The following is a 16,821-nucleotide window of genomic DNA, read 5'->3' on the forward strand; positions in this document are numbered from 1 at the left end:
CTACGATGTCATCCTTGGAATGGACTTCCTGATCAGATACGGTGCTTCCATAGAGTGCCGTAAACAGAAAGTCGTATTCCAACCTGAAGCAGAAGCACAGTTTGAGTACATCGGAGAACCCAAGAGAAAAAGAGCAAGTTAAGTCCTCGCTATGTAGGACCTTACCTGATCAACAGAAAGGATTGGGAAAGTAGCTTACAAGCTGGGTTTACCACAAGACATGTCAGCAATACACAATGTATTTCATGTCTAAGTTCGAGGACGAACTTTTTATAAGGGAGGGAGAATTGTAACGACCCAATTTTCCCTATTTCGAGTTCTAAAAGCCCTTAAAAATATTTAGAAATGTCATAGAAATATTCTAGAGATTTTTAGAAATTTTTAGAGTATTTTTATGGAATTTTTGGAGTTCGTTTGGTATTTTTACCAAGAGTAAGAAATTTAAAAAATAATAATAAAAAATATATATGTTGAAGCTGGGTTTTGAACCCAAGACCTCGGACCCGAACCAGGTTTTAACCGGACGCAGCCGACCAGCCGAGCTACGCTCGTTTTGTTAATCATATATGGAGCGATATATATTTAAGTAATAGTTAGGAACAGTAAAATAATAGGAAATAAAATGGTTGCAGCTGGGATTCGAACCCACGAGTTGGGCTTTAAGCAGAACGCGGCCCACCAACAGACCAGCTGAACTTTTCTTAACTAAAACTATATCGAAATATATTTAAGTAGTACTAGTTAACAGAAACCTTAGAGTATTAAAAGGAAGAACTTAGGGATTAATTACAAAACCTAAATTCTTTCTCACCCTTTCTCCTCTCGCACGAACAGCGACGGCGATTTGGTTTGGGCAGAAGAGAAGAATGAAGCCCTAGTTTCATCTCCGGCGGCTGGCGAAGGGCTGGTTCCGTGAGACCTTCTCGGAGAGGAGACCTCCTTGCCGAAGAGGACCATGGGCACAAGGAAGAGTCAGAAACGCAAGCATCTTCGAAGCCCTAGGAGTTTCTTCTTCGGTTTTGAGTCCAGGGATAGGTGAGTTGCTTCTCACCTGCAGTAGGAGTTGTTTCGAGCTTTGATTCATTTTCATGGCTTTCGGATTCTTGTTTTCTTTTGGATTTCGAAGCAAGTTTGAGGGGTTTTGTTTTGATGCTTACTGCCATGAACCCTAAAGAAAGAAGATAGGGATTTTAAGCATGAAGAACAGTTATAAAATTTAGGTTTCCAGTAGCAATTTTCCTTATTAGCAGCACGTTGGTATCTTTTGGTTTTCCTGCCGTGAGTTCTGGCTGGAGCAGGTTCTTAAGGGCAGTGTTCTTTGAGGTTTTCTGCCGTGGATTGATGTTTTCAGAGCTTGTAGGAAACCCTAGAGTGGTATCAAGATCTGATTGTTTTGTTGTTTCCGATTGAAGCATGCTTGAAGAGTTCAGTGGCCATATAAAATCCTTAGGAGCTGTTGCTATACGAATAGGAGTTTTATTAAAACCTTGAGGTGATTATGAATAGCTATAATAGAAAGAGACCAAAGTTTAATTTCTCCTTGCATTGCTGCAGTAGTATGCTTAAGATTTCAGTTGTTCTGTGCCATTGGTTTCCTGTAGGTTGAAGAGCTCTATCCTCCGTGCTTCATGACCGGTTCTGTTTCTGGAATGTGTTACAGAATTTATTCTGTGCCATTTTATCATGTCTCTAGTTGTTTTCCTTAGAAGATTAGAAACTTACCCATGTTTAACTCAACTTATAAAGCTAGTAAATATCAGATGCATGGGAGTATGTTTAGTTTCTGTTTTAAGTGTTCGGAGTTCTTGATCATGAGGTTTTAAGTGTTGTACCATGTATTTTTAGGCACTTCAGTTTAGTATGGCATGTAGATTTTATTAAGTTATAATGCAGAATTTAATTAAGTTAGTATGCAGAATTGTGTAGCTTAATATGCAGAATTTTATTAGCATAGTAGACAGCATATTAGCCTTGAGATCTTGTTGTTGGTTGCTTAGTAAGAATAGTTTTTTTTAGCATTGGCAGATTTCTTTTCCATTGCTAATAGAAGTGCAGTTTTCCTTTTCTAGCTTTACCTTAGTACGAATTCTCAGTATTTCCTGATGAAGCATGATATTCTGTTAATTCCATACAGCAACGATTCCTTATTTTCTAGATTCTATTGCATGCTTAGTAGTTGAATTGGTTTTACTTTCACAGCATGCTTAAGTTGTTCTAGTTTCCTATTTTCTATTGGAATAACATGAGCAGTTCTATTTTTATAGCATGCAGATTTTTATAAGTAAAGTATGCAGATTTTGATAGGCTTAATATGCAGATTTTTGTTAAGCTATGCATGCAGATTTATGTAAAGCTTTGTATACAGATTTTCAGTACGTAGGGTGTGTTCTAGTGCACACCAAGTGCTTGATAAAATGCTTAGCTCAATATAATGCTACAGTAGGCATTTTAATAGCTCAGTTAATGCAGTAGAAGCATTCAAAATAACTTATTTAGTCTTTCTTCAGCTTATATGGGGCTACGGTCCAATGGGTGGGCTCCCACAGTCGCCTCTAGGTTCAGATAACCTAGTTCTAGGTTTAGATAACCTAGTTAAAGCAAGATAAGTTAATTAGCTATGAAATCAGTATTTTATTTTCAGCAGTGGCACTGTACTGGATTAGATATCCATTGGGTTGGGCTCCCATAGTCGTCCCTAGGTTTAGATAACCTAGTAAACCCTACTAGACTCGGAACTTGCAATCCCGGGTTTAGTTAGGGATGCCGGGCCCATCAGCAGCATGATTATTATTTTAATCTATTATGTAAATAGTTTTCAAAACTTCACGAATTAGTTATGTGAACACAAGTTAGACTCAGTTTAGTATTAATTAGTTCAGCTTATGTATCAGTTCAGTTTTCTATTGATACACATGATAGTTCTATGATTAGTCTTACATGTTCAGCATTTCAGATAGTTAGATCCTTTGTTATTTATGAGCATGATTAGCTATACATGTTTAGTATTTCAGTTAGTATGATTCCCCTGTTGTTTATGAGCATGATTAGCTATACATGTTTAGTATTTCAGTTAGTTAGATTCCTTTGCTAGTTATGAGCATGAGTAGCTATACATGTTAGCTTTTCAGTTAGTTGATTTCTTTGCTATTTATGAGCATGAGTAGTTTTACATGTTAACATTCAGTTTTAGCATATTTTTATTTAGATACATGCATATCGAGTTTTTGTGAGTAGGATAGCGCTCACTAAGCTTTATGCTTATAGATACTATTTTCCTCCTACTGCAGATAAAGGAAAAGCTAAAGTATAAGGAAGAAGGCGACAAGGAGATGCTGTGACGGTGTGTGTGATGCCAGGACTATGGAGTGATCCAGAGTTTGCTAAGGAAACTGTCAAGACTCCTTTTGAGTTTCTTTCAGTTATTAAGTTGGTAGAGATTGTATTAGTTGTTTCCTTGGTTTATGTTGATTAATTGAGTCTATTCCGCATTGTTAGTTGGGTTATTTCCTATTGTTGGAGTTACATATTTGTTTACCATTGCTAGAATAGTTTTCTTTAGTTATTGTGTTATTATTACTGCGTGGTTGTGAAAAATATGTTCCAGCCGCCTGTGGCTGAGTATAGTCTGTATGTATTTACGGATATGGTCACCGGTACAGGGGAGACTCTGCCGAAATTTTTCGGTAGGGTTTCCATGTGACTTTCGATCACACCGGTTAAGTAGAGTTAGCAGTTAAGTAACGGTCATCCTTAGAGTGTAGTAGTAGTAAGAAGGGTGGTCGTTACATCCACCATGAGAGAATTTCGGCCACACAAAGGAGAGAAGAGAAAAGAAAGGGCCGGCCATACCCAAAGAAGAAAAGAGGGAGAAAAATAATAGAGACGTTCACCCATGAAGGCACCTCTACCCCCTCTTTTATAATCCTTGGTCTTGGAAAATAAGGAAATTTAAATAAAAACTTCCTTAATTCTTTTGCCATGAAAAGGAAAATTTATTTAATTAAAAATAATTTTTCTCTTCTCAATTTACAATGGCCGGCCATTATACAAATCTCCAAGCAAATACAATTTTAAACATAAATTAAAACTTCCTTATTTGCTTCCGGAAATTTATAAAATTTTTCCAATAATTTTTATCCCTTCATGATTGGTTTATAAAAAGGAAATTTAATAAATTAAAATCTTTCTTTTAAACATGTGGATAAAAAGAAAGTTATCTCTATAAATTAAAATCTCTTCTAATCTACAATTAAGGAAAGATATCAAATATTTTCTTAATCTTTTGTAGAAACTTATAAAAGAGAATATTTAATTTTAAACTCTCTTTTAAATCATGAACATGATTAAAAAGGAAAGTTTTCTTAAAATTTAAAATCCTCCTTTAGTCAACAAATAAGGAAAGATTTCAAATTTTAAACTCCCTTTTAAACATGTAGATGATTTACAAATAAGGAAAGTTTTTACCAAAAATTAAAACCATCCTTTTAAATTACAAATAAGGAAAGAGATTAATCTCTTCTCTTAATCTTTTGTAGAAAGCTATAAAAGGAAATTTTTAATTTTTAAACTCTCTTTTAAAATCATGATATCCACATAAGAAATAATTTTAATAAAAATCTTTTTTAATATTCTAGTGGTCGACCACCTAAGCTTGGGACCCAAGCTTTGGCCGGCCACTTGGTCTTGGTCGGGCCTAGCTTGGGTTCCAAGCTAGCTTGGCCGACCCCTGGATGGGTAAGAAGGTGGTATGTGGTGGGTATAAATCTCATATACTAGAGGCTACGATAGGGACCGAGAGGAGGAATTAGTTTTGGTCTCCCATGAAATTAAGCTTGTTCACCCCGACACACAACTTAATTTCATCAATAATAATTCATTCCACTAAAGAACTATTATGAACTATCGCACCAATCCCAAATTACATTTGGGCTCCTTCTTATTATAAGTGTGTTAGTCTCCCGTGTTTAAGATAACAAAATGTCCACTAATTAAATAAGTTCGACAACTCACTTAATTAATATCTAGCTCAAGAGTAGTACCACTCAACTTCATCGCCATGTCGAACTTCCACCTGCAGGGTTTAACATGACAATCCTTATGAGCTCCTCTTGGGGACATTATCAACCTAGATTACTAGGACACAGTTTCCTTCTATAATCAACAACACACACTATAAGTGATATCATTTCCCAACTTATCGGGCTTATTGATTTATCGAGCTAAATCTCACCCATTGATAAATTAAAGAAATAAATATCAAATATATGTGCTTGTTATTATATTAGGATTAAGAGCACACACTTCCATAATAACTGAGGTCTTTGTTCCTTTATAAAGTCAGTATAAAAGAATCGACCTCTGATGGTCCTAATCAATACACTCTAAGTGTACTAGTGTAATTATATAGTTAAGATAAACTAATACCTAATTACACTACGACCTTCCAATGATTTGTTCCTTTCCATTTTGTTCGTGAGCTACTGTTTATAATTTATAAGGTACTGATAACATGATCCTCTGTGTGTGACACCACACACCATGTTATCTACAATATAAATTAATTGAACTACTACATTTATTATAAATGTAGACATTTGACCAGTGTGATTCTTATTTCTAGATAAATGTTTATACCAAAAGCTAGGCTTTTAGTATACATCCTAACAATCTCCCACTTATACTAAAAGACTAAGCTGCCATATCTGCTGCCATACATCTGATTCTCAACCCTTCAACATGCCCATCAAAAGCTCTCGCCTTAAGGACCTTAGTGAAAAGATCTATAGGTCATCATCTGATGCAATCTAGGCAGCAACAACTTCTCCTCGTTTATACGATTTCTCGTATTGGGTGGTACGTGCGCTCTATTGTGTTTACTTGCCTTATAGACTTATGGTTTCTTCGAGTTTACTATTGCACCAATATTATTACAATAAATTGTAATAATTTTTGGACAAACTAGAAATCATATCTAAGTCTATCTTGAGGTTATTGAGTCATTCAGCTTTTATGGCTACCTCAGAGGCTTGCCATATACTAAACTTCTATGGTGGAGTCCAGAAAAACACCTAAGCTTATCACTCTTCCATAGTTATGACTTTACCTCACAAAACCCCGAGGTTGACTTATTATTGTCCCTATCCGATTGAAAGTCAAAATCCATGCAACCCACAAGGATCAAATTAACTGCCTTGTAAGCTAGCATATATTCTCTAGTACCTCTAAGGTACTTCAATATATGCTTTACTGCAATCCACTATCCTTGTCCAGGGTTACTTTGATATCTGCTAACTATGCCCTTGGCAAAACAAATTTCTGATCTCGTGCATAGCATACATTAGGCTTCCGACAGCCGAAGCATAAAGAACTGCCTTTATTTCCTTTATCTCCTTTGATGTCTACAGAGACATATCTTTAGATAAAGTTACTCCATCCTGAAAAGTTAAGAAACCTTTCTTGGAGTTTTGCATGCTTAAAACGAGCAAGGATTTTTCTGATATATGAAGCTTAGGATAAGTAAAATATTCTTTTCTTGCGACGTAAGTCCATCTGTTATTAACATTGTTTATTTGCTATTTATTTTCCCTAACTTAAACGTATTGTCAAACACCAAAAAGGGGGAGATTGTTGGAGCAATCTCAATGGTCCGTAGGACCATGTGTTTTGGTGTTTGGGCAAAGGGTTTAAGTTAGGATTACCCTCGTTATTTGATATGTGTATGTGAGTGTGCAGATTTGCAGGATACACATGTGATTCAGGTTGACGGCTTCGGGTCCGGTGAAGGATGGAGCATCTGAGGGACCGTGGACAAGGCAGCAAGGACAATGGCCAAGGGAAGCGACTTCGAGGCATACGCGAAGGATGGCATTGGGGACAAGCCGCGGGGCTTGGATGCATCTGAGGGACGAGAGCCAAAGGAAGTAGGCTTGAAGGCAAGAGGTCAAAGCTGCAAAGGAAGTATCAAATGAGTCGTAAGGGTGAGGGTACGAGTGCATGAGAGATTGTACTCGGAGTAAAATCCTAGTTATAGGGTTTTACTGTAGCGGCACTGTAGTGGTACTGTAGCAGTTACTGTAGCAGTCGACTGGTGCATGGACCAGTCGACTAATGCACTGTAGTATAGAGCCGTTGAGATAGCCGTTGGGTTGGCACCAATCGACTGGTGCATGGACCAGTTGACTGGTAAAGGGCAAATCAGGTTGCTGATTTGTTCCAAGCTCTATAAGAAGGAGTTTGGTATGACCGGCCAAGGTGACGAAATTAGACTTGGTTAAAGCCTAATTAGTAGTCACTAAGTGCTCAAAGGTTCCCTTGTGTCCATGTGCTTTTGGTGAGTGTTGTGGTGAGGTTTCTCTACCCACAAGGAGGTTTAAGCTAGCCGGAGTTTTCGGGGACTAATCCATCGACGGATTGAGGGATCGTCCACCTTACGGACAGCCGTGGAGTAGGAGCATCATCTCCGAACCACGTTACATCGAACGTGTTAGCGGTTTGCATTTCATTTCTTTTCTTGTCTTTAGATTAGCTTTCGTATTCGTATTTGTATTCTTTGTATTCCGCTGTGCTAACGAATACGTAGGAAGCAATCGATTTGGGGTTGTCGTCTATCCAACCCTCCTTCAAGCCGGCCACCGATCCTCCAACAGATATCATGTTCCCCTAGACTTAAACTAGAGCATCTCACAAACACCTAGGTATACCTTGCTTGTGCTTGTAAAACATAGAACGGCGTGATATGCATAGGGTATAGCTTGGACTCAAGAATGTTTATTTCTGTGCATCAATATGAGTCTGGGCGTTAAATACTTTATTAACAGTAATCCAGTCAAGTCTTCCAGTCTTAGTCAAATTTAACTGGACTAAATGACTTAACTCGACTAACCAAGTGAAAGCTGTTGTCCTCTAGACAATCAGCAAGTAGCTACAGGTTAGACAGTTGGTGAAGGAAATGGATCTATTAAAGTTAAATATGCTTGTACTCTAGGGCTCTGATACCTGACCAAATCATATTCGATAATTTGACTCATGCTTAATTTGACTCATGCTTGGACTTAAGGACCAACTGAATAATTAACCTCAAATTTTAGCTACTCCCTCTTTGTTCTAAATATTCACAAGTTCTTAATTTTACCCCTATTTTCAAAATCAAGTTATTCAAGAAAAGCTAAGTTTTTTTTTACTTAAGCTATATTTTCGAAATTCAATGTCTGCAAAAGACCTAGCAACTTTCATTTTTTTTTTAAGCTAAGGCTTCTCACAGAATCATTCGTTACTTAAAAGTATTAAAAAGCATATTTTTGCAAACTTTAAAAATTTCTCCTAAGCAAAAGTAGCTTTCAAAAAGAAAAGTAGCTATAATCATATTTTCATTCACAAATTTGAAAATGAAAAGTAGTTTTGGTATTTCTTTATTCTTTCAAAAAGAAATTAGGTTCACTTGTTCATTTTTTTTGTCTTTTCTCTCTTATATCTTTTCAAAATAATCCGTTAAGACTCCTCCAAAAATTCAATGTTTTTAACTAAAACAGTTGCAAAAGACTTAGCTAAGTGACTTCAAATCTCTTAGCAAATACTTTAGTCAATTTTGAAGAATATTTTTTAAAATAGATATTTTCAACATTAAGCTAAGTCAATCTCCTTTACTTATTTTGTTTCAACTTAGCCTAAGATCCCTGTTTCACTTAGCTAAACGATGAAATCACTTACAAAATGCTAAGTGTTTTTGAAGTTCTCTTTCTATCTTTAGAAATCTATTGGCTATTTAAGTCTCTATCTTTCTAACAAACAATTATTTTTTTGAATATCATTGTCTATTCTACCAAAGCTAAGTATTCCATTACTTATTTTTGATATATGACAAAGGGGGAGAGTAGCCAATTCAAAAGTAGCCAATTAATCGCAAAATATTATTTAAAGGGGGAGTAATACTTAAGGGAGAGCTTTACAAGATCATTTTTGCTCGCCTTAAAATTTTTTTCTTTATGCTTGCTTTACTTGCATATCTGTTTACTTAACTTTGAATTTGAGTTGCCATAATCAAAAGGGGGAGATTGTTGGTGCGGGAAGCATCCAACGATCGAACTCGTATTTTGATAATGGCAAAGGATTCAAAGTTAAGATGTGTAGTGATCTAACAAATCTGTTAAGCGTTTCAGGAAAAGACCTAACTGTGGTTAGGTAAGGTAAAAACCCTAGGGGGTGGTAACCCTAGGTCATAGGGGGTGGTAACCCTATGCGAAAAGTCTTGGCAGGTCGAAGGCTTCAGACAAAAGTCCTAGGGGGTGGTAACCCTATGTGGAAAGTCCTGGTGTCACGAACCAGGTCAAAGACTGGACTAGCCGGGAAGCGGATGTCCAGCAAAAATTCTGGATGCTTCGAGTGCTGAGCAAATGCCCAGTCTATCTGGAGGATCGCACTAGCAGCTGGTAAATCTCCTGAGTGGAGTAGGTGAGGACGCGTTCCCCGCAGAGGGAACAGTAGGCGTCGAGTCGACCTAGGGTTTCCGGTTGGAAACCCGAAGTCAGACTCGGACAGTCCGGAGACTGTCAAACTTTCACTTTTATACTATCACTTATGTGTTATGAGCTAACTTTGTGCTGCTGGGTATTTTGTGTTTAACATTTCTTGCAAGGACCAAAGTGCAAAATTGACCTCGGATGAACAGTACCGAGGTGCCTCCATGGAGCTTGGAGGCGCATCGGGTGCAAAACCTGAGCTGGCTGCGAAGCAAGCTTGGAGGCGCCTTGAAGGAAGCCAAGGCGCCTTGGACAGTTTGATGAAGGCGCCTTGGAGAGGCTGAAGGCGCCTTGGACAGTTTGATGAAGGCGCCTTGGAGAGGCTGAAGGCGCCTTGGAGAGGCTGAAGGCGCCTTGAACCTGATAAGGTTCTGTTGGTTGCTACTCGGAAAACCTAGAGGTTCCACTGTACAAAAATTTTGTACAAAGGTCTGAACCTTTTCCTAGCTACCATGTGTTCTTTTAAATTAAATTTTGGATCGCCTGCGGAACTTAACACGTTTGATCCAAAACTTAATCTATTTGTTCTTTTAGGTTTATACTTGGATCTCCTGCGGAACTTAACACGTTCAACCCAAATCACCTTAAGTTATTAATTCCATTAAATATTAATTTCCATAATTGGTTCCCAGTACTGACGTGGCGAGGCACATGGCCTTCTTGGATATGGGAGCAACCACCACCGACTAGACAAAACCTTTTATGGAAAGCTAATATTTAATTTCCTAAAATAACTTTAGGTTAACCGAAAAGAACAATCAAATCACAAGGAAAAGAAAAACAAAAGAACACTATATCGAAAACAAATTCGAAACTCTAGAATCATATGCCTCTTGTATTTAGTATTATTTCCAAAAATAACTAGTATGATGTAGAAAGAAAAAATACTAGTTATACCTTTTAGAAAAACCTCTTGATCTTCTACCGTATTCCTCTTCTAACCTCGGACGTTGTGTGGGCAACGATCTTCCGAGATGAGAACCACCAAGCACCTTCTTCTTCCTTGTAAGTTTCGGCCATCAAAACTTCTTCTAGGATGAAGAGGTTCGGCCACCACCACCATGCTCCAAGGGATGCTAGAAAAGAGGCTTCTTTTCTCTCCTTCTTCTCCTTCTTAGATCCGGCCACCAAAGCTATCTCCACCATGAGAGAATTTCGGCCACACAAAGGAGAGAAGAGAAAAGAAAGGGCCGGCCATACCCAAAGAAGAAAAGAGGGAGAAAAATAATAGAGACGTTCACCCATGAAGGCACCTCTACCCCCTCTTTTATAATCCTTGGTCTTGGCAAATAAGGAAATTTAAATAAAAACTTCCTTAATTCTTTTGCCATGAAAAGGAAAATTTATTTAATTAAAATAATTTTCTCTTCTCAATTTATATGGCCATTATACAAATCTCCAAGCAAATACAATTTTAAACACAAATTAAAACTTCCTTATTTGCTTCCGGAAATTTATAAAATTTTTCCAATAATTTTTATCCCTTCATGATTGGTTTATAAAAAGGAAATTTAATAAATTAAAATCTTTCTTTTAAACATGTGGATAAAAAGAAAGTTATCTCTATAAATTAAAATCTCTTCTAATCTACAATTAAGGAAAGATATCAAATCTTTTCTTAATCTTTTGTAGAAACTTATAAAAGAGAATATTTAATTTTAAACTCTCTTTTAAATCATGAACATGATTAAAAAGGAAAGTTTTCTTAAAATTTAAAATCCTCCTTTAGTCAACAAATAAGGAAAGATTTCAAATTTTAAACTCTCTTTTAAACATGTAGATGATTTACAAATAAGGAAAGTTTTTACCAAAAATTAAAACCATCCTTTTAAACTACAAATAAGGAAAGAGATTAATCTCTTCTCTTAATCTTTTGTAGAAAGCTATAAAAGGAAATTTTTAATTTTTAAACTCTCTTTTAAAATCATGATATCCACATAAGAAATAATTTTAATAAAAATCCTTTTTAATATTCTAGTGGCCGGCCACCTAAGCTTGGGACCCAAGCTTTGGCCGGCCCCATTGGATGGGTAAGAAGGTGGGTATGTGGTGGGTATAAATCTCTATATACTAGAGGCTACGATAGGGACCGAGAGGAGGAATTAGTTTTGGTCTCCCGATGAAATTAAGCATCCCGTGTTCGCCCCGAACACACAACTTAATTTCATCAATAATAATTCATTCCACTAAAGAACTATTATTGAACTACCGCACCAATCCCAAATTACATTTTGGGCTCCTTCTTATTATGAGTGTGTTAGTCTCCCTGTGTTTAAGATAACAAATGTCCACTAATTAAATAAGTTACTGACAACTCACTTAATTAATATCTAGCTCCAAGAGTAGTACCACTCAACTTCATCGTCATGTCGGACTAAGTCCACCTGCAGGGTTTAACATGACAATCCTTATGAGCTCCTCTTGGGGACATTCTCAACCTAGATCACTAGGACACAGTTTCCTTCTATAATCAACAACACACACTATAAGTGATATCATTTCCCAACTTATCGGGCTTATTGATTCATCGAACTAAATCTCACCCATTGATAAATTAAAGAAATAAATATCAAATATATGTGCTTGTTATTATATTAGGATTAAGAGCACACACTTCCATAATAACTGAGGTCTTTGTTTCTTTATAAAGTCAGTATAAAAGAAACGACCTCTAATGGTCTTACTCAATACACTCTAAGTGTACTAGTGTAATTATATAGTTAAGATAAACTAATACCTAATTACACTACGACTTCCAATGATTTGTTCCTTTCCATTATGGTCGTGAGCTACTGTTTATAATTTATAAGGTACTGATAACATGATCCTCTGTGTGTGACACCACACACCATGTTATCTACAATATAAATTAATTGAACAACTACATTTATCATAAATGTAGACATTTGACCAATGTGATTCTTATTTCTAGATAAATGTTTATACCAAAAGCTAGGCTTTTAGTATACACTCTAACAATCTCCCACTTATACTAAAAGACTAAGCTGCCATATCTGCTGCCATACATCTGATTCTCAACCCTTCAACATGTCCATCAAAAGCTCTCGCCTTAAGGACCTTAGTGAAAAGATCTATAGGTCATCATCTGATGTATTCTAGGCAGCAACAACTTCTCCTCGTTTATACGATTTCTCGTATTGGGTGGTACTTGCACTCTATTGTGTTTACTTGCCTTTATAGACTTATGGTTTCTTCGAGTTTGCTACTGCACCAATATTATTACAATAAATTGTAATAATCTTTGGACAAACCAGAAATCATATCTAAGTCTATCTTGAGGTTATTGAGTCATTCAGCTTTTATGGCTACCTCAGAGGCTTGCCATATACTAAACTTCTATGGTGGAGTCCAGAAAAACACCTAAGCTTATCACTCTTCCATAGTTATGACTTTACCTCACAAAACCCCGAGGTTGACTTATTATTGTCCCTATCCGATTGAAAGTCAAAATCCATGCAACCCACAAGGATCAAATTAACTGCCTTGTAAGCTAGCATATATTCTCTAGTACCTCTAAGGTACTTCAATATATGCTTTACTGCAATCCACTATCCTTGTCCAGGGTTACTTTGATATCTGCTAACTATGCCCTTGGCAAAACAAATTTCTGATCTCGTGCATAGCATACATTAGGCTTCCGACAGCCGAAGCATAAAGAACTGCCTTTATTTCCTTTATCTCCTTTGATGTCTACAGAGACATATCTTTAGATAAAGTTACTCCATCCTGAAAAGTTAAGAAACCTTTCTTGGAGTTTTGCATGCTTAAAACGAGCAAGGATTTTTCTGATATATGAAGCTTAGGATAAGTAAAATATTCTTTTCTTGCGATCACTTATTACTTTGATCTCAAGAATATATACATTCTCCCAAGTCCTTTATATCGAATTATTTGGGCAACCATACCCTTACTTCTGACAACATTTTGATATTGTTTCCAACTACCAAAAATGTTATCTACGTATAGTACAAGAAATACCACCACGCTTCCATCACACCTTTTGTATACACAAGACTTATCCGGTTACTAAATCCATAGACTTTGATAAACCGGATGTTCTAAGACCTTGAAGCTTTGCCTCAGTCCATAGACTGATTGAGCTTGCACACAAGATGCTCTTAGCCCTTTGCAATGAACCCTTCTGGTTGCTTTATATGGATGCTTTCTTCAAGACTTCCATTAAGGAATGTTGTCTTGACATCCACTTGCCAAATAGATAAAAGAATTTGGATAGACTTAGGCATGACTACCAGTGAAAAAGTTTCCTTTTTCTTCAAGCCTTGCTTTGAAAGTTACTACCTTCCTGTCTATCCCTCTTTCCCTATTATAGACCTTTTTACACCCAACGACTTTTACACCATTTGGTGATTCTACAAGCTTCCAGATTTTATTAGAATACATATATTCTAATTCTGTTATTCATTACTCTTTGCCAAGATGCTGCATCTTTATCTTGGAGTGCTTCATTATATGACCGGAGATCAGGTTCATGTCCTCCAGGGATCGAATCCAAAAACTCTCCCAAAACATGAACCTATTTAGGTTGCCTAACAACCCTCCCACTACGACAAGGCACTTTCTGCAATTGTGTATCATTTGTGATACGTGTTGCAGTTTTCTTGTGGTATCTCATTTTGTACAGTTGGTACTAGGTTAGACATGTCATTTATTATTTCTTTAAGAACAAATTTACTTATGAGCACGTGGTTCATTATATAGTCCTTTTCTAAAATCAGTCATTGATGCTAACAATGACCTTCTGATTTTTAAGACTATAAACCTACTTTTGTTTATCTAGGATAACTTACAAACAAGTGAACTCCTATCCAACTTATCATTGTCTCTCTTTAACATATGTGCTGGATTACCCGAATCCGAATATGCTTCAAAATAGGTTTTCACCTATTCAGCAATTCTATATGAGTAGAAAGTTCTAACTTGGAAGGTACTATGTTCACTTTTATTTTCAGAGTTTATCCTTAAAACAAATTTGGTAATTTTCTGAATAACTCATCATCTATCTAATTATTCCATAAGAGTCCTATACCTTCCTTTTTCTACACCATTCTGTTGGGGTGTACCAGGTGCAGTTAGTTGGGATTGAATCCTACTTTTGATAAGTGACTCCTAAATTCTCCCAAGAGGTACTTGCCACTACGATCTTACCATAGTGACTTTTACTTTAACATTTCTCCGCATCAGCCTTGTACTCTTTGAACTAATCAAAGTACTTAGTCTTGCGGTACATTAAGTAAATTTATTTGTATCTTGAATAGTTGTCTATAAAATAGACAAAATATTCAATACTACCTCTTGTCTGGATAGTCATAGGATCACACAAATCAGAATGAACCGATTTCAACATATCTTTGACTCCATACCCCTTGGACTTAAAAGCTTCTTGGTTATTTTCCTTCCAAGTAAGACTCGCAGGTTGGAAAGATTTCCACTACCAATGAACCCAAAAGTTCATCAGCTACCAATGAATCCTACTCAAGTATAACCTAGCTTTAGATGTCAAAGATATATTGGTTCATTTCCAAAGGTTGCTTTCTCTTAAAATTAGAAGATGTGTTACTAATTTCCATTTGTTGCATCGTGGGAGTTATTGGATTATAAATTGTCAACCATCATACCAGAATAGATAACTTCCCTATTTTTCTTGATAACAACTTTGTTATCAAAATAGACACAATATCTATAATAGTTTAGAAACCGAAATCGGGTTCTTTCTAAACTTGGCACGTAAAGACAATTACTTAAAATCCATATTTTATTCTTATCAAAGGATAAACATCTCCCACTGCAACAGCTACCACTTTTACAGTAGTGCCCATGTGGATGGTGATTTACCTTTCATTTAGTTGTCGGGTTTCCTGAAACCCTGCAATGAATTGCAGACATGATTAATGGCATCTTGTATCTACACTCCAGGTTCTGGTAGATAACACCACTAGACATGTTTCAACTAATGAATTAAATACACCTAAATTGTTCTTAGTTCTAAGAAGACAGTCTACCTTAATGTCCAAGTCCTATTTCCAATCATTACAATTGGGACTACTAAGTCTTTTTCTATAGTATGACTACTAGGGATTGACTAACATCCTAAGAATCACAAAAAATTTTGGTCAAGATCAACTCCTTAAAATCTCCATGAATTTTGTGTATACAAAATCGAATAGGAGATTTTATTCATTAATTTTATTATCTCGTCAACTTTACTTTATGACGAATAAAATTAATAGTTGATCTATCTTTGATCAAATATTTGGTCAAAACTCTTTGAATTTAAAATAACATTGATTCCTCAAACAATATTATTTAAATTCACCAACACCTCAAACACCGTGAATTTTGCGTGCCACGTTAGTGTGGACGTATACAAATTCATCATTTGTAAGAGGAGGGTTTTACCCATTGACTATCTTGTCAATATAACTTTTTGACAAATAAAATTACCTCAAACATCATGAATCTTGTATGCCACGTTAGTGTGGACGTATACAAATTCAAACATTTGTAAGAGAGGTTTATTTTATTATGTTGCCAATCTAGTTTTATGACAAATCAATAGTTGGTTTCCCTTTGGTCACACAAGTGATAGTAGTGACTCCGTTGGGGATGATACTATTAAATGTGTATAAGTGTATACCATTACTTGACACTAAGTCCATTAATAAGATTATGCTCCTTCCGTTGGGGAAGATCACACGCTCTTAATTAACTTCCTATAGTCATCCAAAAATGGAAGTCTGTTCTAGTGATCCACAAACAAGCTCATACGTTATGGAGGAAGGCACTCAGAGCCAACGCGCAAGCTTGTTTGCATCACTTACAAACCAGTAATGGAGACTATGGGATTTACTTAAAAATCCCTCTCCCACTTAGTTATTTATAAATGAGGAATTTTAACTATGCTAGCCTACTAAATATGTAAACTGACATGCACACACAGCACAATATAAAAGCAATAAATAGAAAATCTAATTTTCAACTATTATGGCTTTTATCTATGGTTGTCCTCTGTGTGTTGTCATCCCAAGCTGCTGCCATATTTAGCCATCGCCACCGGGTCTAGCTGTCGCATCCATCTTGCTCCTTGTTCCGCTGCGCCTCTGGTCCTCAAAAGGTTCCACGCCTTGCAAGATTCGATCCGCGACATAAATAAAATTTTACATTTTTCGATCCTATATTCCTCGAAGGAATGTACATGTATCTAGATCAAAAATAAAATCCTAATAAAACTAAATACAGCTTCTGCTGTATTTTATAATACAATCAT

Source organism: Zingiber officinale, chromosome 1B (genome assembly GCF_018446385.1).
Source record: "Zingiber officinale cultivar Zhangliang chromosome 1B, Zo_v1.1, whole genome shotgun sequence".
NCBI lineage: Eukaryota > Viridiplantae > Streptophyta > Magnoliopsida > Zingiberales > Zingiberaceae > Zingiber > Zingiber officinale.